Genomic DNA, 23,958 nt, shown 5'->3' with positions numbered 1-23,958 from the left:
GTGTAGCCCCCATACGGTGTTTTTTTGACCGAACTATCCGTAATTTAGCATTTGAGCTTTCAGCTCACAAAAAAATGTCCACCTAAAACTTTTATCATCCCCATATAACGGCGCGTCCCGAAAATACCTAAAGTATTTTGAGGGTTTTAGCAAAACTTTGTGATGTTTAAAGTTCATAGATGTCACAAAACATCTCTAACAAAAATTGTCAACATAGGTCAACGTTTCTGTACAGCTCCTACATAACGGTACCTTCCGATTTTCAATATTTTTTGGGTTTTAACCGAACTACCTGTTGTTTGACATTTTAGGTTCCCAATTGTCAAAACGTGCCACCGTGGTGCAATGGTATGCACACCCGCCTTGCACGCAGAAGGTCGTGGGTTCGATTCCCCGGCCAGGCAACATCAAAAATTTCAACGGTGGCAAAATACCCCTCAGTAATGTTGGCGACATTTCCTGAGTATTTCAGCCATGTAAAACTTCTCTATAAAGTGGTGTCGTAAGGCACGCCGTTCGGACTCGGCGATAAACAGTAGGTCCCATATCATTGAGCTAATATGAATCGGGGTGCACTCATTGATATGAGAGAAGTCTCCACTGTCCCCACTTGGATGTTTGTGGAACAATTATAATTGTCAAAACGTACTCTTCCAAAAATTGTCAACATAGGTCTACGTTTCTGTATAGCCACCATATAGCGGTACTTCTTGATTTTCGGTGTTTTGAGGATTTCTGCTACATTTTTTGACCGAACTCCCTGTAACATAACATTTGAGGTTCCATCATCTCCACCAAAAATGTTTTAACATAAGTCAATGCTTTTGTATAGCCCCCGTATAGCGGTACCTGCCGATTTGCGGTCACAAAACTACTCTACCAACAATTTTCAACATAGGTCCATGTTTTGTTGTAGCCCCGTTAAACCTTTTTGGTATTTTGATGGTTTTACATTTTTCACCGAACTACCTGTTGTTTGACATTTGAGGTTCCCAGTGGTCACAGAACTTATCCACCAAAAATGTTCAACATACATAGGTACATGTCTTGGTATAGCCCCCATGTAGCCGCACCTCCCAATTATAGGTATTTTGATAATTTTAACTACTTTTTGGCCGAACTACCTGTTATTTGACATTTGAGGTTTCTAGTGCTCATAAATTGTCTCTACCAAAAATTGTCAACATTGGTATAACGGTACCTCCCAATGTTCGTAATTTTGAGGATTTTAGCTACAATTTTTAACCAAAATTGTCGTAATTTGCCATTTGAGATTCTTAGCGTTTACAATTCCTCTCCACGGAAATTTGTCAATATACCCAGCAAAAATTCGGATCCGTTAGTCACGTGTTAGTAGGGGGATTTGTAAGTAGTTACGGCTGCCAAAAACACCTTACAAAACCCATTATTTTGGGAGGATTTTTTTGCTGGGTAGGTCCATGTTTTGGTATAACTTCTAAAAATAAAGTATGGAATAAAAATTCGATATTTATCAAGAAGCTATTAATTTTTACTACGATAACATTTCTTCCTTTATAATATCGAAAAAAAGCATAAAAACAATATAAACAATACATACAGTACAGAATAATACAGTATAAATAATATTCAAAAAACAATAATAGAAACAAGTAAAAAAGTATCAGTCGGCTTTGCCGACAGAGATATACCCTCAGCCTGTGTGAGTTGAAACTTTCATCTATTGACAATATCGAATCTAATACCGGATACGCAGATTTTGTGGCCGATTTTGGAAATATGAACTTGACGACAAAAATTATATTTGTGGTTTGAAGCTCAAAAGTTTTGCGGAGAGTGTACTGGAAGGAATGGGGTGATTAGGAGTCATTCCTTTCGATAGATTTTGTGATGTGACGATGTCAGGAAGGACTTCCCACGAAAAACATAATATCGCTTAAACAGGACCACAAAGGATAGCATCGGTATAATTTTCCAAAGGTTCTTCGAACAGATTCTAAACTGCACTTAAACAAAAATGTTGAACTTTTGTAAGGGAGGTAACCTGAGGAGAAGACCGATTTCTGAAGTAAAACTACATTTGGACAATATATTAGGAGATCCAAGGTTTGGACGGTTGCTCCGTTCAGCAGATATACTATTTTAGTGAAATTTTTTATTAATATTAGAAAAGCCAAATTTTGGACCGAATCGGCTGGCATTTCTAAAGAAATATGGACTTGCCTTGAAAAATTTACACCGTCATAATGGGGGCAGCGAATACAAGTTGTTACAACAAAGATAAAAGCGATTCGAAATAAATAAATAAACTGCATTTTTCGAAATTTTGTGTGGGAGGTACCTGAAGGAGTTGACATATATACTCCATACTCATACCATGGAACAAATCCGATACTGCCTTCAGGAGTTATCGTTGGCACAAATTTTCCGAATATTTTCGAACTTTTGCGGGAGAGGTACCTAAAGGAATGGACCGACTTGGCTCACCTTCGGACTTAAACTAAGTTCGGAAAAAAATATTACGATGGCCAATCCGTTCGAGAGTTATCGTGCGCTCCAACCACTACACATTGTGCCATAGGATATTTTTACAGCTTTCGGACTAATTTCTCAGGAAGTATGGACTTCCCCCTGATAAAACTGTACTGTCGTAATGGGGGCATCGAATACAAGTTGTTAAAAAAACAAAGCGATTCAAGAGCAGGTACTAAACTGAACTTTACTGAAATTTTGTGTGGGAGATACCCGAACGAGTGGACCGATAGAGTCCGTGTTGAAATCTCATCTATGTCTGATAGAAATTTAACAACGTGCAAAGTATGGACCAAATCGGTTACTCCCTTCAAGAATTATTGTGTATACATTTTTTCCGAACTTTTGTGGGAGAGGTACCATAGGGAGTGGCCCTATATGGCCCATCTTCGAACTTAAACTAAGTTTGGACAAAATATTACGAAAGCCAAATTTTGGACCAAATCCATTCGAGAGTTATCGTGCGCTCCAGCCAGATAGACGGACAGACAGACAGGTTGGGGTCTAAAACCATTATTTCGATGAGGCAATAGTTTTTTATCTCTCAGGGATGTTCTGAGTGAGGGAAGTAAGCAATCGTCTGAAGAGCCAATGACTAACCAAAAAAACTCAAAACCACAAAAAAGAGTACTTTCAGCTTCGACATTCCGCAAAGTATTGGAAGTAAAAAGAATTGGAAGCAGGAATAAAACCAAAGTAATTAGGATGGTGATGGATAAATATGGGTTTATTTTCATCCGATTTTACTCGACTAATATCGCTGTTGGCAAGTAAGAAGAAGGAAGTTTTTATTTTATTTGACGGAAACAGTCTTTAAGATATGGGTTCACAGAGAACATACAAAGAGTGTATTTGGAGATTTGTAAGAGTAGGGCTTGCATATTAAGAAATTAATGTTATGTTTGTTTTATTGTGGGGAATTTCATTTTCTGGCTTAAGCAATAGTAAAAATTAGTATATTCTTGCTGTTCTGGAACTGATTCACTGATTCACTGACTGACTGATTAATAATCAACGTCCAGGCTAAAGGGCTGGAGCTAGAAACTTGAAATTTTGGGTGAGGGTCACTCTTGTTCCGAAGGGGTCAGATAAATCTAGGTTTTTGAAAATTCGTACTAGAACGGTAGGAAAAGTACTAAAAGGTATTAAATATGGTACAAATTGTATTTAATGAACGGATAAAGCTTAAAGTTGAAATTTGGAGTGAAAATCAAGGTTATCAAGTACATTTGACACAGGAAGGTGGTTTTGGAAAGTACGAAAAGTACTAAATGGTACTAAATTTGGTACAATTAGGATTTGGGCGAAGGTATAGATTTAGAATCCGGAAATTTTGAATTAAGGTTACTATTGGAGTGAAAAGTGGAAGTAGTTTTGAAAATTCGTACATATGGATACGAAAAGTACTATATGGTACTAAATTTGGTACAATTTGAATTAAGGTGAACGGATAGAGCTGGTATCCTGAAATTTGGATTGCTGTTGGAGTATAGGATTGAGGTAGTTTTGAAAATTCGTACTTATGGGTAGATAAACGTACTAAATGGTACTAAATTTGGTACAATTTGGATTTGGGTGGACGGATAGAGCTGGAATCCTGAAATTTGGAATAAAGGTTACTTTTAGAGTGCAGAATGAAAGTAGTTTTCAAAATACATACTTATGGGTACAAAAAGTACTAAATGGTACTAAATTTGGATTTGGGTGAACGGATAGAGCTGGAATCCTGAAATTTGAAATTATGATGGCTGTTGGAGTATAGGATTGAGGTAGTTTTAAAAACTCGTACTTATGGGTAGAAAAACGTACTAAATGGTACTAAATTTGGTACAATTTGGATTTGGGTGGACGGATAGAGCTAGAATCCTGAAATTTGGAATTTAGATTAGAGAGTAGAATTGAGATATGGAAGTAGTTTTGGAAATTCGTAATTACATATGTGTTCGATGAGTGTTAAGTGAAACTAAATTTTGAACCTCTTGGTATTTGCTAAAATATAGAACTAAAATTCTGAATTTGTAGATATAGGAATAAAGCTAGGGCTGTCATTCGTCGGGAAAGATGGAATCACTATTCTGAAATTTTCAGTGGTATGGATTCTATCAGATTATGGAAACTGCTAAAAGGATATCGGTGTGTAGGAAACGATTACCATGATATAAACATAGATGTCAATATCATAATGACTTTTTTGCTAATGCCTCGATGCTTCTTCTTCCCTCAATATCGATGACTTTTCTGAATCAGATTCGACTTTCATGTTTCGTGGTGTGAACGAATCTGAGATCTTTGCAGCTATATGTAAAGTGAAGTCCAAATCGGTAGGTGTCGATGGCATCCCGATTGTTTTTATTAAACTAGGTTTTCCGTATATATCTGATATCATCATGGATTTAACAGAATATTAACTACCTCTATATTCCCCTCTTCGTGGAAAGTGGCTCGTGTGGTCCCCACTCCGAAATCTCGTTCCGTTCACGAACCTGATGATTTAAGACCCGTATCCATTCTACCTGCTTTCTCTAAAGTTATGGAATATATTATCACTGTAGGAACATAAGAATAAATGTGATTTAAAAGTGAATGTATGTATGAGCACTTTGAATCCACATCAAAAATTCCGAAAACCAAGTCATAATCGAACGTACTCATAAACGATAATAACCCGTTCCAATCAATATTGTTAAAGTCACGGTATTCAATAGATTCTGGAATAGCATTATATTTAATAGAGAGGGATCCAAAAAACAAAGCATGATCCGATATAGATGTACACTGAAACTGATCGGAAAAGCTAACAATCACCAGCTAGCATAAAATCGATCAAGGATGTCGAGCGGCTACCTAAATCGAAATGCGTAGGTTTTGAGTTGTGTGTGACACTCAAATTTTTGGGTGCCAACGTGGTGTAATGGTATGCACACCCGCCATGCACACATAAGGTCGTGGGTTCGATTCCCCGACCAGCCAACATCAAAATTTTCAACGGTGGCAAGATACCCCTCAGTTATGTTGGCGACATTTCCTGAGTATTTCAGCCATGTAAAACTTCTCTACAAAAGTGGTGTCTTAGACAAGCCTTTCGGACTCGGCGATAAACTGTAGCCCCCATATCATTGAGCTAATATGAATCGGGGTGCACTCATTGATATGAGAGAAGTCTCCCTTGTCCCTTATGGGATGTTTGTGGAACAATTATATATATGACACTGAAATTTAATCGTGTACAAAGCGATCGAAAGCGGTTAGCTTTGGAAGGATGAAATAGATTGCAATTAAAGTCGCCAAGAATTACAATATTATTGTACTCAGATAACATTTCGCAATGGAGATTTTCAAATATATTTATGGCACCGGGAGGCAAATTTAATTCAAGGAATAATGATTCACAATGCATCACAGATACTCGAAAAACGCACTTAAAACGGAGATCTTCAGAGACGTAAACTCCTACCCCTATCAGGCATCTGACGATCGCAACGACAAAGACGGTACCCAGGAATAGAAACTGCAGAGTCTAAAACCTCTGATGAAAGCCATGTTTCGGAAACGGCAAAAACGTCTAAAATCTTGTCGCGCAGTATATATTTAATATCGTTAAATTTAGTAGTGGGCCTTATACTCCTGCAGTTCAGATGAGCCACATTTAATTGATTCCTATAGGGATGTAAATTTGTCTTAAGGTAGGTATTTATGGAAATCGGCTCGGATTTTTATACTAAGTATATTATAGGGACCAAATTACCTATAACTGGCCATATATGCATATATGGAAGCAATATCAAAATCTGTTCATTAAATTCTGAAAATTCGTCTTTGCCCGCACACAAAGTACTGTGGAAATATAGATCGGTCAGGGGCACGGATTATCGTTAACCGATCGTCATAAATTTTTGTAGAAATCATTTTTTAGCTACAACAATGATCTGGTTAAGTTTATTCCATCGATTGGACCATAATTGCGGCCTTTAGAGAATTTTCGTAAAAATGGACCTTTGGCTCCATAAAAATTATTATGGAAAAAAGATCGCTCGGGTGGCACCGGTTAACGTTAACCAATCTTAATAAAATTTCATATGTAAGGTTTTTAAGTCAAATAGAAAAAATTTAGTGGATAGGAAGGAGTTCCAATCAAAAAAATGTATTTAAATGTTGTCTTATTAAGACGAAGGTCATTTATTTGTTAGAGTTTTATTTAATTGAATTAATTGAGCTATCATGACCTAAGGAGTTTGTATTGAAAATGTGATATCTAGCGAAGTCCACACACATCCAACCAATATGCTACGATCGTTTCGCTGATGGTTTAATTCAGCTCGTCAGGCATATTAGATGTGGTGCTAGACAAAGGCTGAGTTTAAAAACTTGTAAATATATTAAACTTATTGCAAATTTGCAGTAGTGAAGTATTTTTGAAGCCTTTTTACTATCAAGTCAACCTAGTGTCTCTGGTCTTCCTAGAATCCTTCTTCAATACACACACATATACAAATCGAAGATGTTTTTCCTTCATGAATTGTCATGCCTTCAGTTCGGAGTTTGATAGATTGGCAATGGCTTAGAACGCTAAGACGTCGCAACATTGCATGTTTGTTGGAGAGGTCCCAGGTTCAAACCTCAGCCGGGGCAGCCGGGCTCATGCTATGAATTTTTATTTAATTGTTGTTATTATGACGAAGGTCATTTATTTGTTATGACAAAGGTCATTTATTTGTTAGAGTTTTTATTTAATTTAATTAATTTTGTTTTTTGTCGTTCTAATATACATCTCATTTACATACAGTGACTGTCACTGAAAATGATGCAACCTAAAATAAAAAAGTAAACGTTGATAACTTGGAAACGAGTTGAGATTTTTCAACAATTCAAACAACAGTTTGGTAGGCTGAAAGTTGTCTCTTAAATGGTATACAAAAATATTCCGTTTACAGTACCGTTATACTAAAATTTTACCGGAAAACAAAAAATTGGCATTTTTAAATTGAGCTTTGAAAATTATGCACCACAATAATCGATTAATAATTACCATATTGTTGGCGTTTTGTGTCATTTTAGTAATAAGAATGGTGGAATAATTGTTTCCCTATCGTTTTCAGTAGTTTTGTCATTGATTCCGAAAAAATGAATAATGTTCCTGACGTAATTTTTGCATAATAGTAATTAACGTCCCTGGTAGACAATTTCTAGTTTTTGAAGTTATTTTCCAACAAATGACTATGAAAAATCATTAAGGGTTATGTACAGAGTACGTACAAACAATCTTATGATATATGGAAAGTCCTGTATTAGTCAGGCTTTTCAAAGAAAAGTGGAAAAAATTTTTTCTATGCCCCGATTTTTACCTCTATCAGGGCAACGCCGCTAAAGACTAGTATAATATAGGGCAAGCCTGGCTAGGTTAGGTTAGGTTATAGGATGCGCAGCTGCTGTATATAGCAGCCACTCCACTCGGAGACCTTGTGGTCCATTGTGATCATCCTGGTTTGTAAATCCGGGTATTGTTGTTGGTGTTATTTCATGTTTGGTGGTTCTGTATGTTTTGCTGGGTGTGGGTGTGGTGATGATTGTTGATGATGTGGGTGTGGTGATGATTGTGGGTGTGTGTTGATTACACTGGTCAACAGGACTTTTGTTTCAACCGAAGTTGCAGTTGTTTCTAGATGAAATCGGCGAGTTATTTTCAAATCCGGTCCCGGTTTTTCTCCATCAGCTCTTGTTTTTGAGATATAGCTCAAAATCGGTTTTTACGAGTTTAACCCAGACTTTCGTTATTTTCGGATACAAACAAATATTTTTTGTGGGTTTTTCGACATTAATATATTAAGGAGATGTTGTACGCTCGATAAAATCGTTTTTGAAATAGTTATGGTGAGTATATATCAAAAAAAATATAGAAAATATACGACGGACCTTGTAAAAATTGCATATTTTGAGTACTTTAAGCTGTAATTACGTCATCGGTTGAAGTCATAGGATCTTCGTATGGTACTCCGGATATGCTTAGGGTGTCTACTATATAATCCAGTATTCAAATGTATAATATAAAGTTCATAGTCCCCATGATTCGGCCATAACCTAAAAATCGCCATGAAGACTGCTAAAGGGAAATAATTTACCAGTGATATCATTACCAAATATGCCATTTACTTTTCAATGGCAGTCTTCATGATGATTTTTAGGTTATGGCCGAATCATGGGCGCTATGAACTTTATATTATATATTTGAATACTGGACTATATAGTAGGCACCCTAAGCATATCCGCATTGCTATATGAAGATCCTATGACTTCCCCCGATGACGTAGTTACCGCTTAAAGTACTCAAAATATGCAATTTTTACAAGGTCCGTCGTATATTTTCTATATTTTTTTGATATATACTCACCATAACTATTTCAAAAACGATTTGTTTCGAGCGTACAACATCTCCTTAATATATTAATGTCGAAAAACCCACAAAAAAATATTTGTTTGTATCCGAAAATAACGAAAGTCTGGGTTAAACTCGTAAAAACCGATTTTGAGCTATATCTCAAAAACAAGAGCTGATGGAGAAAAACCGGGACGGGATTTGAAAATAACTCGCCGATTTCATCTAGAAACAACTTCAACTTCGTCTGAAACATTCAACTTTTTCAATTTTGTTGAGCAGTGTTATAGATGATATGTATGTGGTGGTGATTGTGTGGGTGTGGGTATGGTGATGAGCTTAGATGATTATGGATTAGGTTATTGTTTGGCGATGGTGGTGATTGTTGGTGATGTGATGGCGTGTGGTTGTATACAGATGAGTACCGGTTTTGTTGCTGCTGGATAGGAGAGGAAATGGTAGGAGGGGAAGAGACGGGTCAAGAAGGTATAGGAGGAGGATGAGGGGAATAAAAGAAAAGAAAGCAAGAGAGGTATATTAGTTATTAAATAGACTAAAATGCAGTCAAATTGATCTGCCCCATAGCCATTTAAGATTTCTGCAGTATGCAAGCAGGACTGATGGGTCGGAAGAAGAGAGGTGAGAGAGCGATTCAATCATGTGTGTGCCAAAGAGCCTATATCTCTTGGCCGCCAATCTGGGGCACTGGCACAGTAGGTGTTCAATCGTCTCGTCTCCTCTGCATCTTCACACAGCCTGCAATAATCACTGCTATTGGTCTCCCATCTGCATGTCATGGATCTGATGTTGCAGTGGCCAGTAATGACCCCTACAACAACCCTGATCTCCGACTTGCATAGCGAGAGGAGGGAATCAGTTCTACGTGCCGAGATCTCCGGCCAGATTGACTTTGCTACCCGACAACCAGGAGCATCTTGCCAAATTCTTTTGGTTTTCTCAACGTTGAACCTTGTGAGTTTGTCAATGAAATGACAAAGCGGGGGTCGTACTCCAACTTCCATTTGCTGGTCGGTTGATTGCGAACCCCGCCTTGCCAATTCATCCACAATCTCATTTCCCTCTACACCACAGTGACCAGGTACCCAACAAAGTCTTACTGGCAGTCTGCAGGTCTTCAAAACAGACCTACAGTCTCGAACGATCCTAGATTTAATAGTGAAAGATCCTAGAGCTTTTAGCGCAGCCTGGCTATCTGCATATATAGTAACCGCCCTGTCTGCTAAGTCTGTCCTTCCCACTAGTGCCTCTAAGGCCTTCAATACTGCAAAGACTTCTGCCTGGAAAACACTACAGTTGTCGTTAAGTTTGTAGGAGTACCTGAAGTTCAGTTCTTCGGAGTACACACCAGCACCCGTGCCGTCTTCCATCTTAGACCCGTCAGTGAAGATGGATAGGCTATCAGGTATTGGTCTGCACTGAACCCATTCTCCCCTATCGGGTATTAAGACGTCAGGTGTGTTGAAGTCCAGAGACGGTGACATATAGTCAGTCTCCCCCCCCCCCTCTATCTGCAATCACTGCCTGACTACTAATCCGCCGCAGAACAGTTGGATGACCAGCCATTGAGCATCGCCACATGTCAAGTTCCCTAAGCCTCAAAGCACACCTGGAGGCCTGGAGCTGAACCAAAATGTCCAGAGGTTGAACATCTAAAACAGCATTCAGCGCCATTTGAGGTGTGCTTTTTATAGCTCCAGTAGTGAGAATTGACGCGGCACGTTGCACCCTGGTTAGCTTAGAAAGATTTGATTTTATACTGAGTGAGTGCCACCACACAAGACAACCATAGGTTAGGATGGGACAAACCACAGTCTTATACAACCAGTGTATAATATGTGGTTTTAAACCCCAGCTCTTACCTATGGTGTTCTTACAGGAATATAGTGCGATTAACCCTCTTTTAGCTCTCTCCTCGGTGTTCCTTTTCCATAGGAGCCTATGGTGTAGTACCACACCAAGGTACTTAGCTTTAGTGGAGAGGCTTAATTGCACACCATCCAGAGTTGGTGGAACAAACTCAGCAGTATTCCTCTTCCTGGTGAATAGTACCAGCTCTGTCTTCGCTGAATTCACACCAAGTCCATTTTGGTGGGCGCAGCGTGAGAGCTTTCCTAGAGCACCCTGCATAAGTTCGGACAGCGTTGATAGAAATTTCCCGCTGATTAGGATGACTACGTCATCAGCGTAGGCAACTACTTTGGTTTTCAACCTGTCAAATTCTAAAAGTATCCCGTTCAGTACCAGAAGCCACAACAAGGGTGATAAAACTCCTCCCTGTGGTGTGCCCCTGGTGACCGACTTCTTAATAGAACTCTCTCCTATATTTGAATTGATAATTCTACTTTCGAGCATTCTATCTATCCAATTGACTAGAATTGAGGGGACACCTAGTGATTCTAGAGCCGAGTGAATGGATTTGAGTTTCACATTGTTAAACGCACCTTCTATGTCTAAGAAGGCAGCTAAAGTGAAGCTCGGGTCATTCATGTTCTTCTCTATATAACCCACGACCTCGTGTAACGCTGTGTCAGTCGATTTCCCTTTTACGTAAGCATGTTGCGAATTGCTTACAAGGTCATTATTTATATATAATCTAATTTCCAAATCTAGTAGCCTTTCTAAAGTTTTAAGTAGAAAAGAGGAAAGACTTATCGGCCTAAATTTTTTTGACAAGGTGTGACCAGGTTTCCCAGCCTTGGGAATGTAGGTCACAGTCACCTCCTTCTATAGCGCCGGTATGTACGACAGCAGAATGCAAGCCCTAAAAATCTTCCTTAGCATTGATATCAACACTCGAGGCGCATTATGAAGCATCGCAGGGATGATACCATCGGCCCAGGGGATTTATAGGGTTGAAAAGTACTGATCGCCCATGAGATTCTAGGATTACTTATTACACCGTCGACAAGGTCACACTCTGCTGTGGTGTAGCTTCCGCTCGCATCTTCGCTAGGTCGACACGTGCTAGCATCTTGACAGCCAGGAAAGTGTGTACTTGCCAACAGGTTTAGAGTCTCAAGAGCTGAGTTAGTCCAGGTGCCCTCATTCCGCTTAATGCTCCCAATGGTTTTCGGGTCCTTTGAGATCACCTTGCGAAATCTTGCCGCTGCACTAACTCCCTCTATGGCCTCACTAAAACTAATCCAGGAGTCCCTTTTGGCCTTCCTAACCTCCCTTTTGTACTTATTAAAGGATTCTCTATAGAGATCCCAATCAGTACTGAGTTTGGTCCTACTAGCTTTGTTATATGCCCTCCTACTGGTTTTCCTTAGATCGGCTAGGTCCTTGTTCCACCAGACGGGCTGAGCTTTCCTTCCGGGATACGTTAATGGGCAAGACATCTCATAGCATTCCCTCAGAACCTTTGTGAGATTTCCCACCTGAATGTCAATTTCCCCTACTGTGCGAGGTTCTGGAACTTCACACAGCCTGGAAGTTGCAAGAGAATGGAAAAAGTCCCAGTTGGTTTTTCTTGGATTTCTATGAGGCGGTTGCCACTTACTTCTATAAGAGACATGAAAGTGTATCGCTCTGTGATCCGAAAAGGAGCACTCCTCCGATACTCTCCAGTCAGTTATAGAAGTATCTTCCATATTTGTAAGGATTAGGTCTATCACCTCCTCCCTTACCCTATTATGGAAAGTGGCAGTATTTCCCCTATTACATACTCGCAGATTATTAGTTAAAATAAAATCGAATACGGACTCACCCCTTGAATTTGTATCGCTGCTACCCCAGTGGAAGTGATGAGCATTTGCGTCACAGCCCATTATCAAGTTTACATTGCTCATCGTCTCCTCCACTAGCTTCCGCAACAGTCTACCGGGTGCCTCATACGGCATATAGACCGAGGCTAGCACCAAGGCTCTTCCAGTGCCTACTTCTAGCCTCACTACAGTCGTATCACCATCACTGTAATTGTAGAGTTGAATAAGGTTCTTGGCTACAATACAGGTTCTTACCTTCTCGCCGTTGGATGTAGAGAATAGAGAGTAGCGCCCATCGTTTAGCCCAGAAACCCTATTCTTGTAAAGATAGGGCTCCTGGACCAAGACGATGTCTACTTCGGTTTTTGTGAGGGAGATGAGAAGTTCAGCAGCCGCAGCTCTGCAATGATGCAGGTTGATCTGCATCACGCGGAACCCTTGCTGCTGAGCTTCCCTACTGTGGCTTAGAGACTCGGAACCGAAGCCAACCAGAGCCGAAGTACAGCTCTCCCTCACAATCCCTGAGGTAGTCCGCGCTTTCATTATCCATGGTGAATTTCATCACCGCACCTCCTCCTTCTTTCACGGAGTTAATAAGTCTCCAGCTGGCAGTAGAGAGACCTCTGTTCTGCCTCTGGATCATCTTCAGCACATCCGCCACCTCTTGATCCGGAGGTGGCACCCAAGCTGTGGCTGACGCTCTGCGTGGTATTTCGCTGGTAGGCACCGCGGCTAGCTTGCAACCTTCCCAGAGTGCGCCCGAGCCATTAACCGTTCGGATGAGATAATCTTTCGATTTCTCATCTTGACAGCTGATGATTTTAACTCCTCTGATAAAAGTTGCCTTGCCAACGCCCGTCATACTGGCGTCTGCCTCGTCAGAGATTATGGCCTTTCTCAGTATACGTTCAACCAGCACCCATTGATCCTCACTGATCCTACCTTCAGGATCGGCCCTATCCATGATTGCTACTTGAAGATCCACTGAGGCCAGCTTTTCGGGATCCTCGCTAGTTTCGATGTCCCCCCGGCAGATGACTGCTGGGGCGCCGAACTGGAGCTACCTTTGCAGGTCTTCTCCTGTTCAACCCCAGTTGCCGTCTGCTGAGCGGCCACCTTAGCGAATGTGGGAGGATGGATGCTCTGATGTCGGTCCAGCATCCTCTTGGCTGTTGGCTGTGGATCCTCCGAAGACCTGACCCGTTTTACGCATTACTGCTGCGGAGAGGTCTTTGGTCTACCACTGGCCTGCCTAGAGGTTGAGGGACCATCTATCACCCCAGCCATCCGACCTTTCGCGTCACCGGCGCTCCTCACTCCTCCATCTCTTAAGGAGCAGGGCTTCTTGGGATCATTCGAAATTTCTAGCCAAATTTATTTATTTATTTTGTATTTTAATTACAAACTACTAAGAAACTAGCAAAATTTCATATGAAAAAATTTTCCAATATAAAATATACACATACTCGTACATTACGTGCATACATATGTACATATGTATGTGTGTACATAATATGTACTTCATATGTATGTATCTATTTCATTTATTTTCGTCGTATTTCTGTCATTATGTCTTCTCCACTTTGCCAAAGTACACACAACCTAAGAATTTAATGAAGAACATTTCCACATTTGTTGTTGCACCAAGTGTTTATAATAACGTTAGGTCTCTGACATTATGCTTAATGAAATTTTATTATGTGTTTATGAGCATAATTATTTCAATTAATTAAACACCATGCTTGAGATACAATGCAACGAGACGACTATGCTGCAATTCTCTGGAATATCCATCATAACGAGTTGGCAAAATATGTATTATTCCACAAGATTTTGGTTGATATTTTTTCAAACACACATACTAAATACATTGTTTGTGTGAGTGTAGATGTTATCTGCCAAAAGCTACATACACATAGGAAATTAATGATGAAAACCTTAATTGTCTTTTAATGAGTTGATACACAAAGTGCCAATGTTGTCGATTCTCAGAACTATAAATGTAATTACCGCAGTGTTGACAGTGTTTTCCACATGGGACTTGAAAGCACTGCTGTGCTATGCTGTAAATATTAAAAAAAAAAACAATTTTTCGAATAGCGTTATGGCAAAATGCGTGCATTAATGTGAAACTTTATCTCTCAACTAAATCTCAAATTTCAGACAAAAAAAAGAGTAAAAAAGTATCAGTCAGCCTATGACGTCTATAAAATATATTGATTTAATTTAATTAATTGAGCAATTAAATTTAATTTAATTTTATTGAAAATTGATATCTAGCAATCGTTTTCCTTGATTTCATAAAATTATTTATAAAAGAAATTAGGCCCGAAATTATGTCAGTAGCAGTTGGGGAAGTTTTACCATACTACGGTATTCGACGAAGACATTTTGTATACATGATAATTATTTAAATTTTTCAGTATAGATATGTAAATATATATTTTTCTTAATTCGGAGTAAAAAGAAAAAATAGTTTTTTCATCGAGCGATTTTCTAAGTACTTACATATCACGGTGCTCTTGAACCAACTTTAAATGGAAGGTGCTTACACCTATGAAGTTTTTGCGAATTCTGAAACTACAATGTTCATAGATAAGAAAAATCATAAAAACAAAAACTTGCCGGAGCGATTTTTAAATAAACCGCTGTCAAAATTCACATTTTTAGGTTTTCGCGATTTTCTTTAGCCCCATTTCGATAGGACTTGCAAGCAAAATCGCAAAAACCTAAAAATGTGACCTTTGAACGCGATTTTTTTTAAAAAATACCTGCAGCGATTTTTTCTTGTTTTTAGATTTTTCTCATATATGAACATTGTTGTTTCAGAATCCGCAATAACTTCCCAGGTGTAAGCGGTTTTTATTTAAAGTTAGTTAAGGCGCACCGTACATGACTTTGTTTTATGAGGAGGCGATACAGTCAGTACATTGTCCCAATTTGTCCCATATCTCAAAAATGGTAAAACCTACGAAAGGTTGGTTCAAGAGCACCGTTATATTTTAACAAAAATTTTGTATTTTCTTTAAATGTGAAAATGTTTAGAAAATCGCGCGATTTTTTACAAAAATATTTTCGCATTTCATTTTCTCAAATTGTAAAAATATTTTTGTAAAAAATCGCGCACCTGCGGCACTTTTCTTTTTTCAAAAAGTATTTGAATATTTTTACAAACATTTTTTATCCTCTTATATAGTTAAAATATTTTTGTAAATAGTAGCGCGATTTTTCCAAAAAAAATCGACTGGTGCGCTTTTCGTTTTTCAGAAAGTTTTTGAAGATTTTTACAAAAACTTTTTTATCTTCTTAAATTTTAAAAATATATATATAAAAAATCGCGCGATTTTTCAAAAATATAATCGCCTACGGCTCTTGTCGTTTTTCAAAGTATTTCAATGCTTTTACAAGCCTTTTTTATCTTCTTAAATTTTAAAAATATTTTTATAAAAAATCGCGCGATTTTTTTAAAAAATATTTTCGACTGCGGCACTTTTTGTTTTTCACAAAGTGTATGCAAATTTTAACAATCATTTTTATTTCCTTAAATAGTGGAAATATGTTTGTGGAAATATTTTGAAATGAAAAATGTATATGAACACATAGTTTTTTTTAATTATACCCTACACCACAATGTGGAAGGGGTATTATAAGTTTGTTTTTCTAAAAATTCATGTAACACCGCGAAATATTCGTCGTAGACCCCCATGCACAGTGGTCCCACTAATCGAGCTACCGCCTCGAAATTTTAAACATCGTTTTATAACGAGCCCAAAAGAGAGAAAAACTAATTTAATGGATGTAGGCCCACATTTGGGTGTAGCCCCCATATAAAGGTACCGTCCGATTTTTTATAGTTTGACGATTTTAGCCAAATTTTGCAATCGATTTGGCTGTAATTTTGCATTTTGTGTTCTGAGAGAACAACATACCTCCTTGCAACAAATGTTCATAATAAGTCCAAGTTTAGATATAGGTCCCATATAAACGTACCTCCCGATATTCGGTCTTTTGACGATTTTAGACTGATTTTCTAACCGATTTGGCTGTAATTTTGTATTTTGACTTCGGAGGGAACACCATACTTCAATGCAAAGAAATGTTCAACATATGTCCAACGTTTAGGTATAGCTCCCATATAAACGTACCTCCCGATTTTTGGAATTTTGGCGATTTTACGGGCGTGTTTTAAGGGGAATAACTTACAGGGTGGCAAATGGGGGCAGCTGGATTTTTTTATCGTAAACTAGAGACTTTACCCTGTATTTAAGAAAAATATGGACTTGCCCTTAGTAAAACTCAATATAAATTTATAGTAATGATATTAAAAATATCACAAAAAGTCATTTACAAAGAATTTATTTTTAAGGAAGTTAGAAAACGAATTATGATTTTTTTTTATGAATATTGTCAATGCCAGCAACTATAAGTTTAATTTTTGGAAATTGTAGAGTTACCTCTTCATTTTTTTATAATTTCACTCATAAGCTACGAATGCTTTGCGGATCTATTTTTCGTTTTTAAGGCAACACATACAAATCTCAACTTCTTCGACTTAAATTGGCAAAAATAATACCTGATTTTAAAAATGTAATGTGTTTAGAGAATATTTATTCCAATCGCAATCAAATTTGTCTTCATAAATTTTTCGATTTTGTCCACGGACGGAACCACAGTGCAATGTGGTTACCAAAATTCATATCTCGACGAGATAAAGTGATATTGAGATGTGTGTCCGTCCGTCCATTAAAATTTGTAATCACGCTGAAGGCGGCAATTCTGGACTAATCTTCACGAAATTTTGTATGGAGGTCGGTTCAGACCAGAATAGACCCCTATAGTTTTGATCGAGGATAATGCCGATAATTGTTGATAATGATCGGATAGTGTTTAGCCTGTAAAATTGACCATAACTTTTGTGGGAAAAGTATCCAAATTTAATTTTTAATTCTGGGGGCATATTCGGACAACTTACGAAAACTCAACTTGAAAACAAACTCCTGACCTCTCACTTAATGCAAATTATATATGTAGCAGTTATATAAACTAGAGTTGTATAGTTCATGAACGAACTAGTTCAATTGAACGATTCATTGAAAAGAGCGTATGAACTAGATCAGTGGATATAGTTCATTATAGTTCAATAGTTCACTGAATTAATATATATAATCAACTATATAATCAGTCGGTGACCGTACGATCAACGAACGATTCACAATCTAGTTCAACATGTCGTTCACAAATACATAAAGTGACGGCGTCGTCTATCTTAAGGGATGCCTTCGTAATGTGATCAGTTTGTTTATGATTTGAATCAAGGTACATGGAATAGCTGTCCGAAAATGAAGATTTCTACAAAAACAGAGACATAACATATTACAATATGTCGAATCGATTACCTAATGAATCTGCCTTTTTAGATAGAAAAAAGGGAAAACATAAAAAGAAACACAAACGCACAAAGCTTCTACGCAATGACAATTTCTACACACACACGCACAACATAAGATTTTTTGCCAGTCTCCTAAATGAAGGATGTTTTTTTCTAAAATTAATTAATCTTTCTTAAAGAATGCAATAAAACTATGTAAATGTATTATTTTTGTTATGGAGTAGTTAAATTATATTAGCCTTTTGTTTGTTTGTATTTGGTGTATGTATGCGTTTTCATCAAACGACCGATTAAGAGCCGGTGGTGAATGATTTTTATCCGAATGATTGAACTGGACAGTGAACAGTGAACTATGAACTAGATTACTGACCTAGTTCAGTTTAAAGAGCTGAGCTATTGAACTAGATCTTTCAAATGAACTAGATTGTACAACTCTAATATAAACGAACTACTGTCTAACATCACGGTGCGCCTGAACCAACTTTAAATAGATGCTACTTACACCTGGGAAGTTTTTGTGGATTCTGAAACTACAGTGTTCATAGATGAGAAAAATAAAAAAACAAAAACAACAAAAATCGTCGGAGTGTTTTTTTTTTAATTAATCTCGACCAAAGTTTATATATTTAGAGGTTTTCAGGGTTTCACGATTTTGCTTTGAAACAGCAAGTCCTATTGAAATTAGAGCCAATGTTGTAGCAGTGAAAATTCTCTACAAGATTGACGGTTATGATATTTTCGTAGGTTTTACCATATTTGAGACCGTCTAACTGTATCACCTCCTTATAAAACAATGTTATAAAATAAGTGCAATTATTGCAAATTAGTTTTAAAATTTTTAAAAAGGGTCCAATAAACAATCAACTTACAAAAACATTTGGATTTCAAATCCATAGATTATCTCAGAACTACATATATAAAGTGTGAATTAGTCATTCCAGTTGTATATTGTATATGTAGCCAAAATGGTCCATCTGAAATGAAAATAATATATAACGTGTCCGATTATACATATGTACATACATATATTTGCACAACATCCCCGAAAGAACAATGTAGACTTAAATATAAATAAATTCCGCGAAAAACTAGAGCCCATGGAAAGTGGTGTAGGGTATCTCATGGTCGGCCCCTTCCGACTATAGCCCTCTTTTACTTGTTTTCTTATACATTTGAAATAAAAATTGTATTTAATAAAAAACACAGTACATTTTAACAAGTAAGAACGGCGTTAAGTTCGGCCGGGCCGAACTTGTTATACCCTCCACCACAAGTTGTATTGAAGTAAAATGGAATAATTAGTTTCCTTTCGTGTATGAAGAAGACTTAACACTAAATTTCAGCAATTTCGGTAAAACAATGTGAGGCACCATTCTATGGGGGCTATTTCAAAACGTCGATCTATACCGAAAAATTTCTGACGGAAAGGTTTTAGGCTCATAGAAGACTAAATACCAAATTTCTAATATTTCGGTAAGAGAATGTAGCTCAAACTAAAAAAATACCGAAAATCAAGAAGTACGCTTCTATAGGGATATAGGAAGACGTGGACCTATACTGATAATACTCTTCTGGAATATTTTATAACTCTTGGAAGACGAAATAACGAATTTCAGCTATTTCGGTTGGATATTGACGTCACAATCTTCAGTATTACGAAAATCGGGAGGTACCGTTCTATGGCAGCTATATCGAAACGTGGACCTATACCGACGAATTTTAGTCAGAAATGGGGCAATATGAAAGCGTGGACCTGTACAGACATATTTCTGGCGAACAGTTTTATATAACATTGAAGACTAAATACCAAATTTCAGCCATTTTTGTGGAATATTGAAGACACAACCTTCAAAATACGAAAAATCGGGAGGTACTTTTCCATGGGGGCTATATGAAGGCGTGGACCTATACCGACAAATTTAAAGGGGAAGTTTGAGTACCCCCAACGAAGTCTAAATACCGAATTTCAGCCATTTCGGTGGAATATTGAGGCCACAACGTTCAAAATACCGAAAATCGGGAGGTACCGTTCTATGGGGGCTATATGAAGGCATGGACCGATACCGACAAAGTTCTGGGGGAAAGTTTTATACCACCAACGTAGACTAAGTACCAAATTTCAGCCATTTCGGTGTGATAATGAAGCTAAAACCTTCAAAATACCGAAAATCGGGAGGTACCGTTCTATGGGGGCTATATGAAGGTGTGGACCGATAAATTCTGGGGGAAAGTTTTATACCCCTAAAGAAGACTACATACCAAATTTCAGCCATTTTGGTAGGATATTGAAGCTAAAACCTTCAAAATACCGAAAATCGGGAGGTACCGTTCTATGGGGGCTATATCAAAACGTGGACCGATATATCCCATTTTCAATACCAACATTCCTGCAAGTAATAACAACTTCTGCACCAAATTTTGACTCTCTATCTTTAAAATTGCGAGCTGTATCTTGATTTCAACAGACAGACGGACGGACGGACGGACATGGTCAAATCGACATAGAATTTTATGCTGATCAATAATATATATACTTTATAGGGTCTCCGACGAATATTTCGATGTGTTACAAACGGAATGACAAATTTAATTATACCATACCATATGGTGGAGGGTATAAAAACGGATATAACTCCCATTGGGACGTTAGGGGCGGTCGGACATAGCTCGCAAAAAATTTGGGAGTTATGTCCGCAAACCAAGGCGGACGTAACTCCCAAAATCGTTTTGGGAGTTATGTCACGGCACCATTCACCACTATATTTCGTCGAAATTTAAGCAGATATTGCTACTTTCATCTATGGGCTGATCGAATACCCGCTACACCACGGAAAGCCTTTTTAGCTAAATATTTTTTTCAGAATTGTGTGACCTTTCTTCAGGAAATATGAACTTGCCAACAAAATTTAAGCCGTTTTGGAAATTGTTTTGGGCTTAATCATGACGATTTCCTATCCATCGGAAACTCGATATGCTAAATATTAACTAAACCCACTACGATTATTAACTAAACCCACTAGATACGGTTATATAAACGGTTATATTAAAATATTAATTAGAATTACAAAACCCAAACCGGATGGAGTGGACCGATATATTCCATCTTAATTTTGGAAAAACTAGTACGATTTATAAAGTTTGGTCCAAAAGTTTTAAATATACCCAATTTAAAATGGTGGCCGTAGGGTAACAATTTAAGGAAGTATGGACTTGTCCCCCGTAAAATATGTGTACCGCCGTAATATGGACCGCAAGTACAACCTACGAAAGCTGGTTTAAACTGCACTTTTGCGAATAATTTTAAATTTGTTTTCGAATCTGATATGTATCTCAAAGATATATTATGGTTAGCACCATTTTGGCAAAAAAAATATATTTTGAACTTTTGCGTGGGACGAACCCGATGGATTTGATCGATACGGCTCTTCTTCTAACTTGATCTAAATTTGGACAAAATATTATGTGATACTGAGTAATCGAGTTCGCCAGCCAGATAGACAGACAATCGGAGAAAAATGACAAAAATATGTTGCAGCTTTATCTATTCATTCTGCAAATAAATAGCTGTACTGCAGATTATAGGCCGACCATTAACCCACTTTTTTTAAGGTCATAACCGACTGGTCTATGAGGACTTTAATACTCATCATGCTCCTGCCTCTAATGGTCCGTGTATGGAAGGTTTGGAGTGGCGGTCAGGTGTGGGACTTCATAAGCGTGATGAGCTTTGTCATGCCAACCCCAGTGCCCCGGAGTCAATGAGCTAACACTGGAAGTTAACAGGTTGGTAGGTGAGCACAAACGGAAGGGTTGCAACATTGGATACGGAGTAGGCAAATTGTGGGCAAACCTGTACAAAAGGAAGATAGGACATCAGTCAGGTTTGGCAACGTTACGCTGAATGATCCGAAAGGTGTGCAAGTCATTTTAATCGATAGTATGTTGACCACCCCGGGAGTGACAGGTTCTACGTCTCACGAAAGTTCTCAACCTGTCGCTAGCCAACTGAAGTCTAGAAAATGGACAGTGTGGTCCCGGTACTGACGCCGGGCAAGGATGCCAGCAATGGTGAATCGTACATACCGATTTCGCTTTTGTCGCCCGTAGCAAAGACTCTATAGGCTTTACTCATACCCAACGTCAGAAATAGCTATCCGACAACAGTAATACACGCCATCCCCACACAAATTAGTCGAGGACTCAACCAGCGCAAGCCGTGTGATAGGAGAGTGTTCGTGGCGCTCAACTTCGAGAACATCGAGCAGACAAACCTCCGGCCATGTTTGGCGACTAACAAAAAGTAGTCGTAAAGTTCTACCGATAACAAGACTGCTGTCAACTTTTTAATTTAACAATTTACAACTAGGGTTATCTCCAGCTCTATGAGTTTAGCTGCTACTAGAGTTAGTTGAGTAATTTTGGCGGGCAGTTGAAGAAGTGCAATGCGTCGTGCAGGCCTGCAGCGCATGCTAACCAGATGTTTTGCCCTATAGGAATTTAGACGACAGCATCATCGCGAGCATAGTTGAGCCAAAACTACTCTGGTTTGTCGTGGCATCTGAGATTGTAATGTTGGACCTCCCTCTCTAAATCATGAAGATCCTTCCTGACATGCCTGGGTAGGGGTTCCTATCCACCATGCGGTGATTAGGATAGCTCTCTCGCTAACACCCGAACAAGTACTGCAACGAGAGCATTTCATTGTGTTGCTGTACTGGACGAATCTTTGTCTCCTCATGTTGATGGTCCACAGAACACATGAGGAGGCACCCTGTTCCAGCTTTCAGGGCGGCGCTCTGACAGGATTGAACATTGCTTACCGCAGATCGACCTATCGCGCTATATGTACTCGAAAAGGTTTCTTTATCTGTTCTCCAAGTGCGGCCGGCTAGGTACTTGAGGATCTTGTTCCTACATATCAGCCTGTCGCAAATAGCTGTGGCGTGGACAACGTGAACTTGCTGCCAAATGTGACTTCTATTAACTTGGGGTAGTTAGTGGTCGGAATTCTGCTACCATCGACCATAACATCATCTCTGCAGTCCATGCGGTAAACAAAATGGTCGTAGATTTAGTGGCTGATATTTGCATATTCTTCGGGCGGAAAAATGTGGTAAGATCAATCAAAGATAAGCTCAGCCTTTCAAAAATAAAATGGTAACCGACATCAATATCGCACAACCATCCGTATACGTTACGATCTCAATGCCGTATGGAGGGGGCAGAATACAGGAAAGGTAGAGACTAAACAGTTCCGGAGATATCACCCCATCTTGGGGAACTCCCTGTTTCACTCTACGGGGGCTGGATTCTTTGTTCCTGAATTAGGGTTATGACTTTTTGACATTTTTCTCAAAAATGATTTCCTGTAGTAAGAATAAATGAACTTTTGCCTATAAATACCTAAAATAATATTCATTCCATTTTATTATAAAAAATTTTCCGCACAAACATCTTTGAATTAGTTTTTTTGTTTTTTTTTTTTTTTTTGAAAAATGTATGAAATGAAAAAAAAAAATCTCAAAAAATTATTTCCTTTTGCACGAATGGATAGCACTTTGCTTATTAATGACTAAACTAACTTTTATTTCATATAGATATTAAAAAAAGGTAATTGGGTCTGAAAATAAATTTGCCAAATTATATTGAAATCGGTTCAGATTTGGATATAGCTCCCATATATACTTTCGTCCGATTTAATGTATTTTATGCACCGGACACTCTATGTATGTCCAAATTCAATGAAATTTGGAATGCATGATGGAATTGGGTCTAAAAATAAATTTGCAAAATTATATTGAAATCGGTTCAGATTTGGACATAGCTCCCATATATATTTTCGGCCGATTTCATGTATTTGATGCACCAATCACGCTGTGTATGTTCAATTTCAAAGAAATTTGGAATGTATGACGGAATTGGGTCTGAAAATAAATTTGCCAAACTATATTAAAATCGGT

General features: G+C 38.2%; 1 protein-coding gene across 1 annotated transcript in view; it reads left to right on the top strand.

The window, feature by feature from the left end:
* Positions 1-23,958, top strand: part of Oseg2 (intraflagellar transport protein Oseg2) — a 52,223-nt gene that overhangs the window by 1,138 nt on the left and 27,127 nt on the right. The window lies entirely within an intron of this gene.

This window comes from Musca autumnalis, unplaced genomic scaffold (assembly GCF_047663935.1).
Source record: "Musca autumnalis isolate F117 unplaced genomic scaffold, ASM4766393v1 scaffold_4, whole genome shotgun sequence".
Lineage (NCBI taxonomy): Eukaryota > Metazoa > Arthropoda > Insecta > Diptera > Muscidae > Musca > Musca autumnalis.
Note: the sequence above shows the minus strand (reverse complement) of the source record. Positions and strands in the feature narration are given on the sequence as shown.